This window comes from Pinus tabuliformis, chromosome 7 (genome assembly GCF_031772625.1).
Source record: "Pinus tabuliformis cultivar Carrire ecotype Pingquan chromosome 7, CPIR1, whole genome shotgun sequence".
Lineage (NCBI taxonomy): Eukaryota > Viridiplantae > Streptophyta > Pinopsida > Pinales > Pinaceae > Pinus > Pinus tabuliformis.
In genome coordinates this window covers 281,574,144-281,580,143 of record NC_142293.1, presented here as the reverse complement: position 1 = coordinate 281,580,143, position 6,000 = coordinate 281,574,144, and positions in this window count along the sequence as shown.

Sequence of the window (6,000 nt, the reverse complement as noted above, 5' to 3'; positions counted from 1 at the left end):
GGAGGTTGTAGCTCTTGGGGTCGGGCCCATCTCAAGTGCCCAATACCTCCTTTGTTTATCTCTATGTGTTTTTGATGCATTCTTAGAATAAAATCTGCTATTTAGATTTAAATCTTGCTTTGTTATTTAGATTGCTTTTGATGATTAAAAAGGATTTTTATGTTCAGATTTAGTTGGTAGGTTAATAACAGGGAATATCTTCAAAAAGGGCCATCAAACACCTCTGATTTCACCTCTCCCTCAATGGGATCAGGAGCTGGGATCAAGGTGACCTTGCTGCCCACAAAAACACTGACTTTGCTTTGCCATGCAATCATTAGTGTTTGATTTCCATTTGCAAAAGTTGGTTATATGTTCAGATTCTTTAATGCTTCATTGCATAGTTAATATACATGATTTCCTTGCGAATAAAACTTTTGTTCATTCTCTTTACTGTTAGCTAGATCAGATTAGGTCAACGTACTTAGGTCTTAGATTTTACAAGTCTTCATTGGTTCAGTTGGAAAAACAACTTGCAGAGCACCTATTATCCTTCTTTATCTGCCCATTCTCCATCAATCCCACCTGCTTCATCCTCTACTTAGAATCCTTGCCTTACGTTTGCTATTTGCTCACTCTGCCCTAAATTCCCATATTTTTGTGCAACATTGCTTCAGTCCTCCTTGAACAAATCCAGCCATCTACCTCTTTCCTCAACTCCATCCACCAAGTCCTGGACCACCTCAAACCCTTATCCTACCTCCATACTCACTCCTTCATCTTTCTTCCTCCATCCATCCTCCAAAATCCCATTTCTGAACATCCTGTAGAAAAATTACAGACATCCTGTAGAAATTCCAGAACATCCTGTAGAACCCCTGCAGACTTCCTGTAGAAGCTCACGAATGAGGTTTCTTGATAGCCAAGCTCTGTTGAACTCTCTGGAAGGGTGTTAGGGACCCCTTAGGCCCTTTCTAAACCTTCCCGACGTTCTGCAAGAATTTCGTCTCACCAATCCACCTTTGCACAGTCAAAAACCAGTTAAAAGCACATGCATGATAGTTCTAACAACTTACTCAAAAATACTAAAAGATTTTTTTTTTTTTTTAATCAGATGTTATTGTAAAAGTAGCTTAGGCACATGAATTTTACCTCCTAGAAGTCAATGGCATCTCTTTCAGTAGCTTGCATCCTCTTTCTTACATCAGTAGGGCTAGCTGGTAAAATTAGGGTTTGCTAGGGTTTACGTTTCCTTTCAGCTTTTCAGTTTCTTTCTGCAAGTAGATTAGCCTCCTTTGAGTTAGCTTTCGTCCATCAGTTAAAAATCTTCTTCTAAGAGCTCATAGAAGTTGGCTTAAGCTCCTAGTGGACTTGTGCCAGCTGATCAAGTGATAGCCGCGGTAAGAGCTAGTACTTGTGCATACAGCACCGTCGCTTCCAAGTTTGTTACGAACTACCGGGTTGATAAAATTAAAGAAGGGAGCCCTAGGAGTTGTAGCATTATTGCTACAATACTGGGGCTCACCAATCTCCTGGACTCAAAGTTGCATAAACATCTTTAAAATCATCATCTTGAGCATACTCTTTAATATAACTTTCATGCATGATTGAGTTATGTTTAAGAATAACATATGAATTAACAATAGGCTTTGATAACATATCTGCAACTTTGTTGTATATACCTTTCTTATATATGATTACCAAATGAAATTATTGTAGGAATCCCATGCACCTGAAATGTCTAGCTTGTTATAGCTTGGTTTGCGATTGTAAATATTGCAAAGGTTGATGGTCAATATGTATACTCGTTTCTTTACCCATCAAATAATGTTAGGTCCCTATAATACTATTGATTCCCCCATTACTATTGTCATTGTATCCCTTATTGTTATTGTTGTGCCCTATTGTCCCCATATTGTTATTATTGTGCCCCGTAGAATTCCACTATTGTTATTTTTGTGCCTTTATATTATTATTGTTAGGTCGGCTTGGTTATATTGTGACCCCTTAGACTCCTATATATAGAAAGGAGGTTTTGTCAATTGAAACATCTAAGAATTGTTCATTTGTGTAATGTAAAGAAGGTTGCCCCCTCAAAGAGGCTGAATTCTAAGGCGTTGATCTATCTTTTCTATCTTTTTGTGAGCTGGTTTCATAACATTTGGTATCAGAGCTTTGGATTCTAGGGTTTCACTGCTCTAAACAGGTCATCATGGAATTTTTGCTTTAACTTTTTCTGTGATGTTTTAGAAGCGCAAAAAAAAACCCATTTGAGATGAAATATCACTGAACCTCGGGTCCAAATTGCATATCTTGTCTCACCATATTTTCGGATATATAATCTGAGGAGGTTAGGGTTTTTGCAAGCTCCAGAATTTCATCTAAAATAGTTCATTGTGGAATTTTTTCTATAACTCATTCGCTATGAAGTTTCAGAAGCTAAAAAAAACCCATTTGAGAGGAAATCGGTCTAAACCTAGGCTCTAAATTTCAGATCCTGTCTCACTATATTTTTAGAGATATAATATGAGGAAATTAGGGTTTTTGTAGACCCCTGAATTACATTCCAAACATGTCACCTTGGGAAAATCGTCATAACTTTATTTCTGAGCATCAGTTTTAATTTTTGTAAGAAGTTACAAAAAGAGGACGGATTGTAGTTTTTTGGGTGCCATTTTCATAACCGAAGGTTGAAACAGTGACCCACGTCACGTCGTACAAGTTCTCTCTACTGAACAAGTATATACTCAGGTCAGCGTGGGAGATTTGGCATAACTCTTCATTGGAGAATCTAATATTGATCAGACTTGTGGAGTTAGAAATATTACTCAGAGGGTTACAGCAGGAAGAAATTTCATACCCTAGAGATCCAAAATTATAGAGATACATCATATTCAATATCAAGCTCCTACAAAGTGAAAAAAGGTGTCTAGTTTTTTAAATTTTTGCATAAGCTTGGTTTGAAAAATTAGCTTGAAGGAATTCAAAGGGCATAGTGAAACATTATTATCAGTAATTGATGCCCCGAAAAATAAAATAGAACACCTAGTAAGAAATCTGAAAGCTCTAGCATGACTCATGAAGAAGAGGAAGAAATGCAACATGATATATCAAAATTACGAGACCAAGTGCAAAAAATGTCACTCGCACAAAAAGTAACATAATCTAAGATGGATGGTTTAAAGAAAGACATAGAAGCTAAGATGTATGGCGTGGAAGCTAAAGTGGATGATTTAAAGAAAGGCATGGAAGATTTGAAGACAGGTTTGAAGACAGATTTGACAAAGTTTCTACAAGAAATGCTTACTAATGGTGAAAGGGTAGTAAAGGAAACTCATGATGAGAACAAAATAAATGTTAATCATGATTTCATAGACTCTAATGTTGGATCGAAGAACCACCATGTTACAAAGATCGATATGAGGAAGTTTGATGGCAAGGATCCCGGAACATGGATACTTCAGATGAAGTAATTTTTCAATCTCCATAATGTGCAAAACACACAAAAGGTATGCATTGCAACTTTATATTTGGAACCAAATTAGTTTGTATGGTATCAATGGCTTTCCTCTCGTAAAAAAATTGTCACTTGGGCTATTTTTGTGGATGAAATTATAGCACGTTATGAGGATACAAAAAGCAACACTTTTTTTAGCCAATTGACAAATCTAAAACAAAAGGGCTCAATGATGGAGCACATTGAGGACTTTCATAAATTGAATATAAGGGTAAAATATATTCCAGAGGAGCATAGGATTGATGTGTTCATAGGGACTTTAAAAGATAACATCCAACATGAGGTTCGCCTTTGGGAACCAGATTCATTGGAGAAGGCATTTAGGTTGGCAAGAAAAATGGAAAGCAGAATTATGTCAACAAGGAAGCTTACCACTCACAATCATAAAGATGGAAGTGTTGCTACCCCTAGCCATCCACAACCTACAAGTTTGATACCATAACAATTGGAAGAAAAAAGAGCAAAAGGGCTTTGTTATAGTTGTGATAGCAAATACACTAAAGGTCATAAGTGTGCTGAGAATAAAGTATTTTACATAGATTGTGAAGAGGAGTAAGAAAAGGAACAAGAATCGTTAAAAGAAGAGGATATCCACCAGGAACAAACCCTAGAAAAAGAAGAAATGAATTTGACCATATCTTGTAATGCATTGGCTGGAATTACCACTCCTCAAACTATCAAGATCGAAGGACATATCAAGAAGAAAAAGGTAATAGTGTTGATTGATTCAGGAAGTACCCATAATTTTATTCATTGTAAGATAGCCAAGGAATTGAATTTCTTCCTATATCCAGCACCAGAGTATCAAGTGATGGTTGCAAGTGGAGGAACCATAAATTGCTCAGGAAATTGCCATAATATCAAGCTATCCATGGGAGAATATGTATTGAATAGCCCAATGCTTTCCATTCTAATGGGTGGTGTTGATGTTGTACTAGGAGTCCAATGGCTACAATCCTTGGGTACAATAGCTTTTAATTTTCAAGAACTTTTCATGAAATTGTCTTCATAAGAAAAGGAAGTTGAATTAAGGGGTATCGCAGGGAAATCGGGAAAGATAATCAGCTCTAACGGAATGAAAAATCTTCTAAAGAAAGAACAACGAGGCATAATTGCACAATTATGTTCACTAGAGGTTCCCACATCGAAATCATCCATTTCTCCAGATCTCTAAAAAGTCCTGGACAATCATTCCAAGGTATTTGAGACTCCCAAAGGCCTCCCACCTATTCTTGATCATGATCATGCTATTAATTTGATTCCAGTAAGTATTCCCCCGAACATCAGGCCTTACAGATATCCCTATGTCCAAAAGAGTGAAATTGAATGTATGGTTATAGAAATGCTAGATGCTAGTATAATTCAACCTAGTCAAATTTCTTTCTCTGCTCCAGTAGTATTGGTTCACAAGAAGGATGGATCATGGCGCATGTGTCCAGATTATAGGGAGCTCAACAAGCTCACTATTAAAGATAAATTTCCCATTCCTATCATTGATGAATTATTGGATGAATTGCACGGATCAATTTACTTCACCAAGTTGGATCTTCATTCAGGATATCATCAAATCATAATGAATACCGAAGATATTCCAAAAACAACATTTAGAACTCATGAGGGTCATTATGAATTTTTGGTCATGCCTTTTGGCCTTACTAATGCATCTTCTACATTTCAAGGTTTGATGAATTCCATTTTCAAACCCTTCCTTAGAAAATTTGTGTTAGTATGTTTTGATGATATACTAATCTACAACATGTCTTGGAAGGATCATGTCCAACATGTTGACATGGTGCTCAAACTATTGGAGGAAAAACAATTATATGAAAAAATCTCCAAATGTTTCTTTGGAGTAAAAGAGGTGGAATATCTGGGTCATATTGTATATCATGAAGGTGTTAAGGTAGACCCTAGCAAAATTAAAACCATTAAGGAATGGAAAATCCCCACATCCATAAAGCATCTACGACGATTTCTTGGGTTGACAGGGTATTATCCCAAGTTTGTTAAGAATTATGGGAGAATAACAACACCTCTAACAACATTATTGAAGAAAGATGCATTCTCATGGACTCCAGAAGCAACGAATGCCTTTGAACATCTTAAAGAGGCAATGTGACAAGCACCAATGTTAGCTACACCGAACTTCACAAAAACCTTTATTGTGGAATGTGATGCCTCAGGAAATGGAATTGGTGTTGTTTTAATGCAAGAAGAAAGACCCATTTCTTTCGAAAGTTGTCCAATCAAAGGAAAGTATTTACACAAAGCTATTTATGAGAAGGAAATGTTGGCAATACTACATGCACTTAAGAAATGGTGACCCTACCTAATGGGAAGACACTTCAAGGTAAAAACAGATCATGATAGTCTTAAATACTTTTTAGAACAAAGATTATCTTCAAAAGAGCAGCAAAAATGGGTCATAAAGATGTTGGGCTATGACTTTGAAATCATCTACAAAAAATAGGGAAGCAAAATGTTGTGGCAGATGTGCTCTCAAG